This window comes from Protopterus annectens, chromosome 5.part0 (genome assembly GCF_019279795.1).
Source record: "Protopterus annectens isolate FY-2018-M chromosome 5.part0, PAN1.0, whole genome shotgun sequence".
Taxonomy (NCBI): domain Eukaryota; kingdom Metazoa; phylum Chordata; order Ceratodontiformes; family Protopteridae; genus Protopterus; species Protopterus annectens.
Window position 1 is genome coordinate 331746762 of NC_056735.1, and position 17500 is coordinate 331764261.

Below are 17500 nucleotides of genomic sequence, written 5' to 3' on the forward strand. Positions count from 1 at the left end.
GTATTCTTTGCTTTGAAGAGTGCGGGTTCTACCTGTGTGGCTGTGATTACCGGAATTTGGCAATCTTTTGGTATTTAGATGGGCCCTTTAGGGGGTGAGAGGGGGGTGAAGTTGGCACTAAATCGATCTACCAGGATATTGGCAATATCCTTGGGATCAGTATATTTAATGCCATTCTGCTGTAGCTCAGAGCAGATCTGAGTATTTCCATTTAGATTCTTGACATAACTATAGAATGCCTTGTGGTTGTCTTTGGAATCTTTGGCAATTTTATTTTTGTAAGTAGCTTTGGAGGATTTTATGAGGGATCTCAGCTTCTTACTGAGGCTGGTAAGGGAGTTTTTTGCATCCTGGGATTTTCCTCTTTTCTGTTCTATAGTTTGTTTATAGCAAGAGACCACCAGATTGGATTCCTTTTTTGGGAGGAGAGCATTTTGGTTCTATTTGGGATGGCATGATTCATTGCCTTAGTGTAGGATTCAGCAGTCAAACTTTCAGCTCCTGTCTGCATGGGTGTCATAAAGTTTGTCACTTCTGACTTGAGTAGCATGAAGCTGGCTTTGGAGACATTTTTTATGGAGATTTCCTTACTGGGGGGTGGGGGTGGAATGTGGATGTCAAGGGTGATTAGCTTATGGTCAGACCTGACCATTGAGGGGGTGACCACTGGTGTGGAGCATCTATCTCCCATGTTGGTAATGACCAGGTCTAGGATATTGGAGCCCCTGGTGGGACAATGGATTAGTTGATCCAGGGCATTGGAATTTATGAATTCCAAGAACCACTGGGAAAAGGTGTTGGCACCCGAGTAGTTTTCTCAGTTAATGGCAGGGTAGTTGAAATCACCCAGTATTGGGGTGTTTGGTTGTATCTTAATATTTTCCAGTATGTTTAGAAAGGTGTATGTAGTGAGAATCTTGGGGCATGGTGTGGGATCTGTAGCAAGCTACAATTTGGATTGCAGTCTTACCTAGTGTTAGTTGCACCTGGAGAATTTTAGATGCATTGTGTTGGGCAACTAGCCTGGAGGTGTGAATATCCTTGGTGAATATGGACACTCCTCCACCTTTAGTGTTTCGGTCTTGGTTTGGTGGCTGTAAAATGTGGTAAGAGTTGTAGCCTGGTATTGCAGGGGTGCTCTCTGGAGCCTTGAACCAGGTCTCAGTTACTGCACAGATATCGATGTTCTCCATTTTTAGGAGTGCGTCTAGGGAGTGCATTTTGAGGTTTAGACTTCTAGCATTGAGTAGCATTACCTTCAGATTTTGCATGCTTGTATCTGTTATGGTGGTGGTTTTGTCCTTTGAACCTTGCCTAAAAAAGGCACTATAGGGGTGACAAGAGCTTTAGCCAGTAACCTGAATCCCAGGGTCGACAGGTGCAGATCATCTCTGGCAAAGCACCATGGTTTGTCGATCATATCATTCCAGCCAGACAGATACTGGATCCCCTTCCCCTTTGAATGACACCAGAAGGTTAGCCAATTGTTGAAGTCCATCATTTTGTCCTTATACTGGTGTATCATTCTGGGTGAACGGATGCTACTCAGGGCTAGGGTCATACCTGCCTGGGCACATGATCCAAGAGCTCTTCCATGTCACTTTTCATGTAGTCCAGGGAGATACATCTCAAGTCATTCACTCCAACATGGACAATGACAGAGTCATATCTGTACTTGTTGTAGAGTGACTTGAGTGCATGCATTATGTGGCAGATCCTGGCACCCAAAAGGCAGCTGACTGTAATTTTCTCCTTGTTCAGCCTGGTGTGTGGGACATCAGTGTGCCTGACTATAGAGTCACCTATGACTAAAGTGTTGGGTACGTAGTCTTGACTTAGGGGCTGTTGGGTGGCACACTGGTATTGTGAGCTATGTGTCACTTTGGTTGTGACTGGTGTTTGTTTGCATTTCAGCTTCAGAGGTCCTTGTTGCTTGGGCAGGTTAATGTTAAGGGCCTCTGCATATGTGGGTTTAGTGTTGTTATGTGTGGGTGTTGATTGTGTGGGTTTTGAAGGGCTATGCGTTGCTTGAGGTGTAGTGCAGGTGTTAACCTTCTCCTCTTGACTGTCTAGCACAATCTTGGCTGGAGAGAGCTTTGCTTCCAGTTTAGCTATGTAAGTGCATCTCTCACAGGTTATAATGTTGAGTGGTAGGAGGAGAAGGTTGTCTGTGTACATGAGGCAGTTGCTGCATTGCTCCAGTATGCCCAGATTCACCAGGTGGACAGGAGAAATCACCGGAAGCTGACCCTTGGACATGCCTGTTTAGGTGCTTTTTTTTTGTAAAGTACAAGAGCTGTTTTCCCTTACCTTTGCAAGGCACTTTGCAATTATAGGCTGTTTAGTGTCTACGATTAATTTCTCCTTATTAATTTCTCCTTATTAATAAGGAGAGCTAAGTGCTTGTATCACTTTAAGGCTTCCTAGTGCTTTATAAATAGATATGTGTGTGTGTAAATTGGTTTATACCTTTATTTTTTCAGTATCAATCCCCAGGATTCAGCAAGCAGCCATGCAGAAATACATTATTTCTGCACGGCAGGGACCGTTCCCTTACAGCATGGCAGCATGCCTTGCATATTCATGATGGCGCACTGCCTTTGCTGTTAAATGGACACGGAGCTGTGTACAAGTGCAGGGGGTGCATCTGAAAACAGAGTTCACATAATACAAATGCCCCTGTACTCCAGAATTGCCTTTCGGCAATTAAAAATGACCAAGAATGCTTGTAACTCCCCCAACCCATCAGGAAAGCAAAAATCAGTGGTCAGAGGCATAAGGGACAATCGCCCCTACCAAGCATATCTCTCAACTGTACAGATTTTCACAGAATGCCCAGATGTTTGCCTCATATTTTTGGTGTGTTCCCCCTAAAATGTGTACCTGTCTGGCAAATAGCTGAGGATTGAAGTCATTAAATAATGACAAAACATTTGAGTTTAAGACTCCACACATCCATTAGAAAATTCATGCTAATGTAAAACCTATTATTATTCTATCAATATTTTAAGTTTGTAAGAACAATATCTAAAATCCGCCCCTATTTGTCCCCTCATCATTGCAGGCTTTTTCCAGATATTTTGCTCTAAGAGGTTGAGAGGTATGCTACCAATAACTGAAAAAATGCCAGCACAAAACTCAGTATATATCAGCAACAAAACTACAGCAACACTAAGGTAAAACTTAAGTGTTTTAATACATATCGAACAATTCAATAATCCAGACCGGTTTCAGCCTAACATGGCTTTCCTCAGTGGAACAAGAAAAGTACAAACAGGAAATGATGCACAAATGCAGGTTTAAATAAGGTCCATAGACCAAAGAGGTGCTTCCAAAGGATTTTAGGCATGCCCATAATACTGCCTGAAAGAAAAACTGGAAGGAAAAATACAAACTAGAAAATAAAAAATAACAAGTAAAAAATAGATGATCCAAATAGCAAATATGGTAATAAAACATAAGTATGATAATACATTCAGTATTGGATATATTAATTAGTTATGAATGATCATTTAAACCAGGAGAAAATAGTGCACCTAGCTTGATAATCCAGTATTTCTCTTTTTGGTTGAGAATGGAATGCCATCCCTGTTTGTTGGATCTGTCACCCAAAATTCTATCTACAATAGAAAATTGAAATCTAACAGTATGATGTTGTGTGTAGTGCCTGAGCAGAGTGTTGGTTTCTCTTTTGGTTTGAATGTCACTACGATGTTCCGAAATGCGTAATCTCAATGCCCATGATGTCTGACCCACATAAAATGAACCACATGTGCAAGTCGCAAGATATACCACCCAATCACTATTACAGTTGCCAAAAAATTTCATGTTAAAAATCCTGTCAGTGTTTTTACTGGAAAATTATTTAGATGTGAATATAAATGGACATGATGAACAATGGCCACATTGATAAGTGCCCCAAAGTTTGTCACCAGTCATCGTAAGTTGTTGATGTATAATGCCACCTGAATCCATCCTCTTATAATGTGAAAAAAATGAACTTAGTGTTCTCCCTCTACGGTAACCATATTGACAAAAGTTACCGATTAAGGAGGCAATATCCTCATTGGCAGGGAGGATGTTCCAATGTTTCATCATGGTATTTCTAATCAAATTGATGTTACACCCATAGGTAGTAATAAACCGTAATCCTCCATCCTGTGCATCCCTATTTCTATCACAATATTTGAGAAGGGAAGTTCTGGTGGAATTGGTTGCAAAGTGACATGCCAACTGAATGTCAGGCTTCTTGTATCACCTGGTTCTGAATCTGTTGGTTAGATCTTGTTGTGATTCTTCAAAGTCATTTTCTGTGGAAAAAATCCTGCGTATCCTGAGGAACTGGGATTTGGGTATGTTCTGGATGATGTGGCTAGGGTGCATATTAGTTGCATGTAATAAAGTACCATCTGGGTTCCTGATGACTGTTAGTTCCATAGTTCATTTTGCCTTGCACTTGGATCCTACTTGCAGGGCTTTTTCCAGGTATGCTACCAAGCCAAAGGTTATTAGTATAACACAGACAGCATAAGCACATAGCGCAAATCTCCCAACCCATCAGAGTAAGTAATGTGGACAAAGCCAAAAGGAACAATTGTCCCACAATGCAGAAAGCTGATAAAATAACAGGTTTAGCATTAGTAGGGATATCCTGAAGGGTATAGATAAAATAACACAACAAAACTTTTTTTTTTATAAATGCGATAAAGTTTAAGTGTAGCTGCATGGGTGTGCCCATTGCTTAGTTATGCTTAGTACAGCTTAAACAGCACAAGAAAAGTACAAACAGGAAATGATGCACAAATACAGGTTTAAATAAGGTCCATAGACCAAAGAGGTGCTTCCAAAGGATTTTAGGCATGCCCATAATACTGCCTGAAAGAAAAACTGGAAGGAAAAATACAAACTAGAAAATAAAAAATAACAAGTAAAAAATAGATGATCCAAATAGCAAATATGGTAATAAAACATAAGTATGATAATACATTCAGTATTGGATATATTAATTAGTTATGAATGATCATTTAAAAATCATTTAAGAGACATCCAACATAAGTAGTATTGTAATAGTGTAATGGTTAGAGTGTACAGTCTTTGAGTAGTCATTCCCGGTTCTATCCCCACTGTAACCAATTTGCATTTTACATGTGAAAGCAGTACATAAACAATTTTTTTAGTATTACCTACCAAATAACATATATTTGTTAATGAAAGTACTTCATTAGGTCCAGATATGAAGTGTCAGTTTAATAAAGTTGTGAAATCCCCATATAAACATAAGTGCCCCATACAGTATATTCACAAATGAATAAATGTAATGAAAGCACATTGGGGGATGTCAGGGACAGTAAACAAATTTATAATATGTAATGAATGATGAATCAATGCCATAGAGCAGATAGTCTATAAAATAAAAAAATAAGCTATGCTAAGCATTGCACAGCTCTGCTTACCAGGTGTAAGCATTGTGTAAGTATGACTGCTAAGCAATGAGTAGCCCAGCTAAGTGGATTTGCCCATTGGTAAGCAGTGCTGAACCTGTCCCTTTAAGCAATTACAATCTTAGCTAAGCAGGTTTGCCTGTAGCTTAGCTTAGCTCAGCATATTCAAAACCGTCCAATCATGCAAAGTGTGGGAAATCATCCGTATTTAAACCCCACAGTTGGGAATACAGCTCATAACTAGTTGCAGCTTCCCACTGTAGGCAGGATGGCTGGAGTTGGAGAGGGATTGTGCTTCCAGGCACAGTGCTGGGGAATACAGGAGTCCAAGGTCATGGTAGGACTCCTGGTAAAAAATCATGACAAGAGACTGCTGCAGGGCCAGTACCAGAGCTCCCAATATAAAGCAGAAGCCTGGGACCATCTCATCTGTGATCTCACCAGTGCCAGTGGTATCCTTCGGACTGGTGAGCAGGTCAGGCACCACTATGCCAACTTGAGGTCTTGGATGAGTGGGTCCAAGAAGCAAGGCAGAGGGGTGATGTCCCAGCAGTGTGTAAGTAGTCATACCATTGTTGTTTACTAATATCCAGCATGTGTATGTGATGGATAGGTATGCCTAAATATGTCTCTATTTCCTTTGCAGCTGCAGTTGAGCAGGCTGTGAATCAGGAATCCCATGCAAGTAGGCTTTCAAAGGCTGTGTCGCAAGGCTGGTGAGTAACAATCCTGCTTGTAGTAGTCATACATTATCTGGCAGTATAAAAACTTGTTGTATAGGTTGTACTGAATAAACCAGACAATATGACGGTCCCATATAGGTCATATTAAAAAATACTGTAACTGCCTGGCAACAAGGCTCTAAATCCTGGACTGGTTGTGTTTACTCTGGTATTGTGTGACATTTATTGTTGCATTCTCTGGATAGTAATGTTGTATTAACCACTGTTACTCACACTGTGCTACATAAAAAAATGTCTAGGAATGTCTGTATAAGACTGTTGTAAGTACAAGATCAGACTGTACAACCAAGAGAGACTTAGAAAAAAAATGAAGAGATAGACAGCAATATCCAAATAGCACACTACTGTGACTTAAATTGTATTTGTAGCAGGCACAGCCATGGTTTTAATCCTGGGAGTGGTAGTAAGCTGTATGCATAATCATACCTCTCAACTGTACAGATCTTTCAGAATGTCCCGATAATTGGCTCATATTTTCTATCTGTTCCCCTCTCCCCCTGACAAATCAGTGGGATGATCTCAGAATTGTAGTCACAAAATAATGACATACATTTGATTGTCAGACCTCAAAACCTTCAGAAAAATGTATATTAAAACAAACCTTGCCACTCATGCAACTCTCCAAGTTTATGACATCAATATTCAAAACATTTCCCTATTTGTACCTCATGTTGTCAAGCTTTGTCCAGATTGTGTGCATTAAATGATTGAGAGGCATGTGCATAATATTAACTGGGATCTGGGAATATGTGTAGAAACAGTCAGGTTGTGTTAACGAACATTTCCTCCACAGGTCTGTTAGATAAAAAAACTGTGCCTGTGAATAAAGATGTAAATCCTAGACTGGTAGTGTTTACTCTGATATAGTATGGCCTGATATGTAGTATTCAGAAACATCTGATATCAGAATAGTACTGTTGTGTCAACCACCGTTTCTCACACTGTGTTACATAAAAATATGTGTAGGAATGTTTGTGTAGGACTGTTGTAATTACAAGGTCAGATTGTACAACCAAGAGAGACTTAGAAAACACTGAAGAGATAGACAGCAATATCCAAATAGAACACTCTACTGTGACTTAAATTGTTGTATTTTTAGCAGACACAGCCATGGTTCGAATCCTGGGAGTGGTAGTAAGCTGTATGCATAATTATACCTCTCAACTGTACAGATTATTCAGAATGTCCAGATAATTGGCTTATATTTTCTATCTGTTCCTCTGTCCCCCTGGCAAACCAGTGGGATGATCTCAGAATTGTAGTCATGAAATAACAACATACATTTGATTTTCAGACCTCAAAACCTTCAGAAAATGTCTATTAAAACAAATTCTGTCACTTATGCAACTCTCCAAGTTTATGACAGCAATATTCAAAACATGCCCCTATTTGTACCCCCATGTTGTCAAGCTTTGTCCAGAGCATGTGCATTAAGAGACTGAGAGGTGTGTGCATAATATCAACTTTGAATCTGGGAATATGTGTAGAAACAGTCAGGTAGTATTAACAAACATTCCCTCCACAAGTCTACCAGGTAAGAGATGTAAGGATATAGCTGTAAGACAATTGAAGTATACACTGTGTACAAACATACCACTGCCCAAACCAAGGCCATAAGGTATTGTAATAATACCTGTACCTTAATGATTAGAGCAGTGATCATTAAAGTTGTGAGTACTACAGGGATATATAAATTGTTAATCGACATCCCCCCAACACATCTGCAACAATAATCTAAATACACAAATCAATGTGTATGTTTGCACCAAACCTACTGTTGGGACATATGTCCTATTGTTCAATAAATATTGAAATGTGTTTCTATTAATGTTCCATGTTGAAATACTATCATTGGTGGCCTGTTGCTATCCGTGTAACCTGTATGTGATTGTAATGGCTACTATGGTTCCATATATGCATATGTTCTGCTTGCTATGCAAGTGTTCCAAATCTAGTGATTTGGGCTAATGGGAATATCTATGCATGCTGTTATAACTAATCCTGGATTGTGCTGACAATTACTAACCCACATATGTTTTAAAACAGCAACACCATAGCACGTATGGGAAGGCCGGTCCCATGGACCCACCTCTCCCACTGCATCTGGCCCGTGGCACCGGCCCCCAGCACACCTGGCACCAACCCAGGGACCTCCTCATCTGCTGGTCCTGCACCACCTTCAGGTGCAACCGACTCAAGGGCATGGGCCCCCCCCCCCGGGAGCAGGTGCGGACAGTATCCTGTCACCTGAAGTAAGGTCCAGGGATTGGTGCATAGCTAGCTCTGAAGGGAATTTGGAGATCTGCTATACCAGCTTGAGGGCCGTATGGCGCATTTAGAGGGTCAGCCTGCCCCTCCTGCTCAGCCCTCAGCACAGCCACCTTCAGGGACGTGAAGGTGCAGTGGTGACTGACCATGGGTGGGGACCTCAGTCCCACTGTTTCCATTTGGGGGCTCATGAGTTTCCGATTTCCAAACTCCCCACCCCATCCAAGGTGTTTACCCCCACATGTGTCATATACCACCCCTGTATGCTGTCTTGTCTGTCTTCCTACCCAACCTACCTCCCCAAATATACCTACTATCTTTCCCCAACATCCCACTCTCACCTTAAAAAAAAAGGGAAATCTGTTCCCAAAAAAAAATGTTTCCCCGTACATAGGTGTCCATTTCACACATGTGTCCAATGGACACATGTAATCTGGTATTGTTGGCCTCACAACACATTATTGTTGTCCTCACTCCTCTCTCAGGGGTTTGAGTGTCCCAATCTATCACCAAATTCAGTACATATGCACAGTTGTTGCTGTAGAAAAAATGGGCAGCTATGGACCTTCCCTACACCCATCCTGCACATCCCTAGCTACTTTCCCTATTGTTTTTCCCTCTGCATGCCCCCTTTTTCACCACTTTCCTATCACCCCTTTTTTCTTTTCTTTTAAAGAAATTAGCATGGGGGTAAGTAGGAGTAAGCACTTTTAAGCAGCAGTAAACGAGTTTAAGCCTGTTTGTGCAGCAGCAAGCAATGGCTACACAGATTAAGCACTATCAGGCTAACTGTAAGCATATTTCACTGGAAGTTAGAATTGCTTACCATCGCGCAAACCCATGCAAACCCACTTACAACCACCTAAAAATGCCTTAATCACTCTGAATACAACAGTCCTTGTTCTGCCAGCAACAAAACAATCAGCCCTTGCAAGTCTCAAACCCACAACACTGCACACCATAGCCACAGAAATTTTTTCCCACCAAGCCATTTGAACTGTACATAAATGTGATGTTTTCTCAAACATATCATGAAGCACAGTCATTCAACAGTAGGGAAAATGTGTGTATATATATATATATATATATATATATATATATATATATATATTTTTTTTTATATATATATATATATGTTGCCATACCCAACATCAACTTTATTACAAGCTGAGAAAAGTACAAACTTGCAGTTTTATAAGATTGTACTGAATTTTATTTTTCTGTTTATTGTTTCATTGAATATTGCATTAAAAATAGTACGGCATTTATCTGCTTATTTATTTGTTTACTGAAAATTGTGAGCTATCTCTCTCTGTCTGCAGTTAGTTAATCTTGGTGACTTTGGAACTGACCGTCCCTCCTGTAAATTTGTGTTTGAACACTCCTCCTGGGCCCATCTCATTTGCTCACTCAACCGAGTACAGTGAGATCATATTTTGATTTCAGACACTCCTACCATTCTCATCTGTTTAGCCCTATCCCAGCTCTAGTCTCATTAGCTCATCCTGCCTAATACAGTGAGAACATTTGAGAAGGCATACCCACTTAGGCCCTGAACTTGTCTGATTGAAGACTGCTGGAACAGGGCTTAGTTCTGAGGTTTTTTACCGGTTAATTGGGTAATTTGTTCAAATCAGTTTTCTTATTTTCTATTGTTATATAAAAAATAAAAAAAAATAAAAACAATTTGCACTTTTATCTGCTTTTACTATATTTCTTTTTCTTCCTACTTATTACTTTATTTTGCTTTTGCCTCTTCTTAAAAGTACTCAGCTGTGTTTATTCTGCTGCATTTATTACTGCTTGGTAGTAGCTTGATTAAATTGTAACTGTTATTCTTAGTCTTTTGGTTATTATTATTATTATATATATAATATATATATATATATATATATATATATATATATATATATTATTATTATTATTATGTGGGAAAGACAGCGGAGTCTGAAACAGGATATATGAGCACACATATGCTATTAATAGGAAGAGGGAACTAATGCCCTTTATAGACATATAGTAGTATGCCCACAGGCTGATTTTAAGTTTTGGGTAATAGAGCAGGTTGTAAGAAGTGAAAGAGGTGGTGATTGGGAAACAGAACTTGAGTTAAGGGAACTTATATTGCAACTGCAGTTGGATGCTTGCAACCCACTGGGACTCAATGGCCATATTTCACTTATGCCAGCACTTAAAATTAAAGCAAACAAGTATTAATGGCTAAAATTGATTAAATAAGTAAAAAAATTAGTTTTAAAAAATGTTTTATATTTTTTAAAAACATATGTGATACACGATAACATTGAAAGTATTTAAATTAGGAGAAAAGTTTTTTGTTAATAGGTATATTTATATTTGTATATGATGTTTAGGTTTTTATATAATCTTTATATATAATGTTATAAGGTATTATGTTGATGTATGAAAGGCTATGGATTTTATGAATATATATGAAAAGTACTATGCTTTAGGTTGTTGTATCTTTTAATATGAAGTCATAATTAATTAATCAAGGTAATTAGGTGTTGGGTCTATTTAAGTAAAGGCGAGAACTTAGACATTGACACTGATAATGTTTCTGTGGTAGGAAATGAAAGCGCTAAGTCTGTTTTGTTTGTGTGGATATTGTGAACAAATGAAATAAACTGTCTGTATTCTGTACGTCATTCGCTATCGAGGTCACCTCATTGGGCTTGGAAAACAACTGAAGTTTGTGGTGTTATTGGTTTTTCTTCTTCAGTCGTTCTATTTTGGATTATATTTTTTGGTTATTGCACTTGGGCTTCATACCAGTTGCTTTACAATAAGAAGGTTTGTGGCCTGCACTATTGTGGCAGGATAGGTAGCTTACATCTTTCTAAGTTGGGAATTGCTGATTGAAGGCTCAGTGTCTGTTATTCTAAAAGTGTATTAGTTCTGGTTTAAGCACTTGGGCTCCAGGTCAGTTATTTTACATTTAGAAGGTTTGTGGTCTGCACTCTTGTGGGAGGAGAGGCTAAATTCTACCCTTCTGAGCTGGGAATTTCTGGTTAAAGGCTTACCGTGCCTGCTCATTTGAACTGTTTTTCTGATATTGGTGCACCTTGTCTGCTCTAGCATAGACTAGATTCAGGCCTGCTGAATCTAGCTTTGTTTGTATAACTTGAGCACTAATCAAGGCCATCTTTTTTGGAGAAGGTTCTCCTGCACCCTACTGGCAGGAGTGTGCAGTTAGAACTTGTCAGATTGAAGACTGCTGGCATAGGGCTCAGTTTTGAGTTTTTTTACTGGTTAATTGGGTAATTTGATTAAATCAGTTTGCTCATTTTCTATTGTTATATATAAAAAAATATTCAACTGCTTTTACTGTAATTGTATTTCTTCCCACTTTATTACCTTATTTTGCTTGTGCTTCTTCTTAAAAGTACTCAGTGGTATTATTCAGCTGCAATTATTACTGCTTGGTAGTAGCCTGATTAAATTATAACTGTTATTCTAAGCCTTTTGGTTTAAGCACTTGGGCTTCAAACCAGTTGTTTTACATTAAGAAGGTTTGTGGAGTACATTGTTGTGGCAGGACAGGTAGCTTACATCCTTCTAAGTTGAGAATTGCTGATTGAAGTCTCAGTGTCTGTTATTCTAAAAGTGCATTAGTTCTGGTTTAAGCACTTGGGCTTCAGACTGGTTATTTTACATTAAGAAAGTTTGTAGTCTGCACTCTTGTGGGAGGAGAGGCTAGATTCTGCCCTTCTGAGCTAGGAATTTCTGGTTAAAGGCTTTTTGTGCCTGCTTATTTGATCTGTTTCTTTCTGAAATGTGTGCGCCTTGTTTGCTGTAGCCCAGACGTTAGTAGTGTATTGGCCATTTTGGGCTAATTTCTGTCTCCTTCATTTCCCTGTTATAAAAACCGCATTTGCATGGTTTTGTGCACCAGGCAGTGCCTGTTAGCTAGGGTTAAACTATTTCCGGCTCCACAAAGTCAGTTCTTCAATTTTTCCCTTGGAACTAGACAAACTTTCAACTTAAGCACTCAAACCAATCATTTCACAGCCCAGCACTTGCTCAAAACTCATATCAAGCACTAATTAACCCTAGCACTAGACCCACTATACTGTCCAGAAGGACAATTCTCTCTATTCGTCTCTACCAGCTAATCAGTAAAACAGCTCACTTTACCTATTCAGGCATGTCCGAAGGGCAGTTTCAGGTGTACTCTACAGCCCAACTGGTGAATCTGGACATTTTGAGGCAATGTTACAACTGCCTCATGTACACAGACTACCCTCTCCTCCTACCACCAAACACTAATATATGCGAGAGATGCAATTATACAGCCAAACTGGAGGCAAAGCTCTCTCAACCCAAGACTGGAACTGACAGTCAAGAGGAGAAGGAAAATACTTGCAACACACCACCAGTCTCACATAGACCTACTAAATCAACACTGGCAAATAACACACATAAATACACAAAAACATACTCTGAAGCTCTAAATAAAAATCTACAAAAGCAACAGAGACCTCCAAAGCAGACACCCAAGCAACCTCCACACCCCATCACAAACCATGAAACACGTACTTCACATAATCAGTGTGCCATGCAATCACAGCCCTTAAGGCAAAATAACATACCCAACACACTAGTAATAGGTGACTCTATATTCAGGCACACTGATATCCCACTAAATAGGCTGGACAAGGAAAAGGTTACAGTTAACTGCCTGTTGGGTGCCAGGATCTGCCACATAACACAAGCACTCAAGTCACTCTAGAAAAAGTACAAATATGACTCTGTCATTGTCCATGTTGGTGTGAATGACCTGAGACATACCTCCCTGGACTACATGAAAAGAGACACGGAAGAGCTCTCTGATCATGTAGCCCAGGCCGGTATGACCCTGACCCTGAGTATCATCCTGCTCTCACCAAGAATGGTGCCACAATATAAAGAAAAAATGATCAATTTCAACAATTGGATACGTTTCTGGTGTCATTCAAAGGGAATCCAGTATCTGTCCACCTGGGATGACATGCTTGATAAGCCACAATGCTTCCCAAGAGATGGCTTGCACCTGTCCCCCTTAGGCTTTTGAATACTGGCCAAGGCTTTTGCCGCCCCCATAGTGACTTTTTTAGGCAAGGCTCAAAAGACAAACCCACCACCGTAAATAGCACAAGTAACCAAAAACTGAGGATAATGCTATTCAATGCCAGAAGTGTAAACCTCAAAATGCATGCACTCGAGGCACTCTTCAGTATGGAGAACATCAATATCTGTGCAGTAACAGAAACCTGGTTTAAGGCTCCAGAGAGTACCCCAGCACTACCAGGCTATAACTCATACCATACTTTTTGGCCACAGAACCTGGACCGAAACACAAAAGGTGGGGGTGTATCCATATTCATCAAGAATACCCACACCTCCAGGTTAGTGGCACAGCACTATGCCTCAGAGATCATCCATGTGCAACCAACAATGGGCAAAATTGCAATTCAAATTGTAGCTTACTATAGATCACCCACCATGACCCAGGACCCCCATACCGCATTTCTGGAGACACTGGAAAATATGAAGGTCCTACCAAACGCCCTTATATTGGGTGATTTCAATTACCCAAACACTAACTGGGAGAACTAGTCAAGTACTAACTCCCTTGCCCATAGCTTCCTAGAATTTATAAACTTGAACACCCTGGATCAACTGGTCAACACCCCCACCAGAGGTGACAACATATTGAACCTTGTCATCACCAACATGGGTGACCGGTGTTCTACACTGGAGGTCAAACCCTCGGTGGTTAGTTCAGACCATAGACTAATCACTCTGGATATCCACATTCCACCCCCACCCCCAATCAAGGAAACCACTGTGAAAAACTTTTCAGAAGCAAACTTCACGTTTCTTAAGACTGAGGTGGAAAGGTTTACAGCCCCCATGCTAAAGGACAATGCTGTCCAAGTTGTTGAATCCCTTACAAAGGCACTCTATGAGCACCTGCAAGAATGCATGGATTGTGCTATCCCAAGCAAAACCAAGACAACATATACTCACACACAATGCAAAGGACATGACACCACACATGTTTGCATACATAGAAAGGTTTATTTGTGTACTATTTCAGTTGTTTATGCCATTTCTTGTAGCAGTTAGGTGTTTGTAATACATAATAACTGATTAATGCAACTCTCAAACAAATAATTTGATACAGTAAGCTGAAAAACATAACATACTTTGCTGTCCAGGTTACGGCCTTCAAGTAGTACAACAGTAAAAAAAAACACTTGCCTTGAAGATAAGAACCAATCAACACTTAATTACAGATCTGGTTCAGCAGCCTCCAATTACAATCTGTACTTAACCCCTAGGGGGAAAGTATTAGTTGTCACAATGTAAATGTATCTGTTATATAATAATGCTTAACTTAAAGCATCACTCTCACACTGACAAACAGAACTGTGTGTAAGACAGTAAGCTCTAGACCACCACTGTTCCCATGGTGAAATGTATGAAAATGTACAGCCATATACCTTAATGTTTCCTACTACTGATATCCCTCACATGTTGTAACAGCCTAGGTTAAAAACATTTAATACCCCTCCCCCATAAAATGTCTTACAAGGGCACACAGTGTTTTCCATACATTGACCTCTTGACTGTACAAGGTCACACATGTTTTCTCCAGCTGTAGCCCTCATATATATATATGGACCCTACCCCACAATTTGTGTGGGAGTCTACAACATCACTGAAATGATAGCAGGATTGCCAGAACTAAATAATGATTGGCCATTACCTAACAACCTCTTACTGTATGACATCTGGACAAAGCCTGGTATATATGTAAAGGACAGAGGCTGGAACACAGGGCCATATTTGCAATATTGCTGTTATACACTGTTGAAGTTGCTGGTGTTACAGGATTGGTTGCAACATACCCTTACTCAGGAATTTGAAGTCAGAAACACAAATGGATGTTGCCATGTACTGATAGCAATCAACAGAGAGAATGCCACTGATATGGCAGGGACAAGACCTGTGTGGGGAACAGACAAAACATAACAGCCAATCTTCTGGCCATCTTGTGGATAGGCCCACAGTTGAGAGCTATGCAGACAGACTGCATTCCATGCAAAACTAGCATGTGAACACAAACCCTGTAAAACTAGCAGGATTCAATGCATATAACAATACACACACTGTCCGTAGGTCTGGAACCTTATACAAACATGCAAATGGCCTGTGCCCACAAGTCCTGTTGAAAGTTTTATTGCTACCTGCTGTCTGTAACACTGCTGCCCACACACAGGAAGAATGTCTTCCATACAGGAAAGGTAAAGGGACAATGCCCACATGATATAATCATTTATAGTAGTGGGTTGCTATGACATTGGCTATTGGAAGTACTACACAGCTGGTTGCATGCAATTACCAAGTGGGGAACACAAACTGATGCAGAGGCCATCACCTGATCATGAGCATCACCTAAAAAAGCCATGCTGCAACCTATTCAAACCAGCTCAATCCCTGTAGTGGAGAGAGAGAGAAACAAAAAAACAACACTAAAAAAATAACACTACAAACAAAAAAAAAATAAAATAACAAAGAAACAAGGAGGATATCCAAGTGGTACACAGAAGAGAGCACAATAATAAAAAAGGTATGTGAAACATGTATGCATATAACTGAATGTAGTACTTAGTCTGTTATAATGGAATAGATGATGTTGAAGGATTTATATGTGCCATCAAGACTTGTTGCTGCAATGATGTCCTGCTGAACAACTGCTATGGGCATAGCATCTGGCCCTGTGGGCAGTAGGCCATACCTGTCAACTGTGCATATCTGCACAGAATGACAAGATGTAAACCATAATAGTGTTTGTTCTGTTCCTCCAAACATATATATTAGCCTGGCAAATAGCTGAAGGTGGAAGTAATGAAGTCATGATAGACACATGAGTTTCAGACCCCACCACCTTCAGAACAGTCATGGGAATGTGAAATATATCATGTACAAACTTTATAGGTTTGTAATAGGCTTCTCTATGATCTGTGCCTATATATCTCCCCTAATGTTAGGCTATCTCCACATGTGATGCTCTGTTTCGTAGCAAGGCAGAACAGTGCAGCTGTAGAGGAAGGAGGTTCAGAGTGCGGACCCAATGTCTGAATGCACTCCATGTGTATATGTATATATATATATATATATATATATATATATATATATATATATATATATGGGTCACTGTTAAAATGTCAAAATCACAAAATAACGAAACCGGGTTTCCCAAGCACAATTCAGAGAAACTGCAAATTATCGAAACTTCACTGGACCGAAAAGAATAGCAGGCAATGTTAAAGTATTTAAATAATTGTAAACATCGCTCTTGGTACATTGTACCCTTACAAAATGGCAAATGTAGAAGAGTTACCTCCAGGAGTGCTAGGACAAACATATGCTACTACTGTGTCCCAAAGAGGTAAAAAAATTCTGATCTTAGATGGATAGACCTTCCATTTAGAAAAGTCTATGAAGTGTAAAAAGTACTGGTGTTGTACTCAGATGTTGCCTGATCAGTGTAAAGGAATAGCAGTCACTTTGTGTGTTACATCGGGCAAGGGATTGTTGAAATCTGTGTGTCATGTCCATCCAGGTGATTCAATGCAAGTTGAAAAGTATAGCTTTGCTCTTACTTTAAAAGAAAGGGTCAGTCTATCACGTGATTCCCCTTGTGTAGTAGTGGATGATGTGACTGCTTCCACCTCGTTAGAGTACGCCCCTAGTTTGCCAAGTCGGCGTGCTTTATTACAGAAAGTAAGAAGAGCTAGGAAGAAAGGTCAAAGGCAACCGAAGAAAGCAAGTTTAATGCTATTAAATCTCAATGTAGTGGATTTTCAGTAAAAAGGGAGCATGTTTGTACAAAAGAGGAAAACAGATAGGAATAATGATAATGTTGTGGTTGTCTTTAGTACTCTGAACAATTTGCAGGATTTAGCCAAAGCAGACATCTGGCTTATGGACGGAACATATTTTATTAGAGGGGCATCTTGCCGTCAATTATATACCATT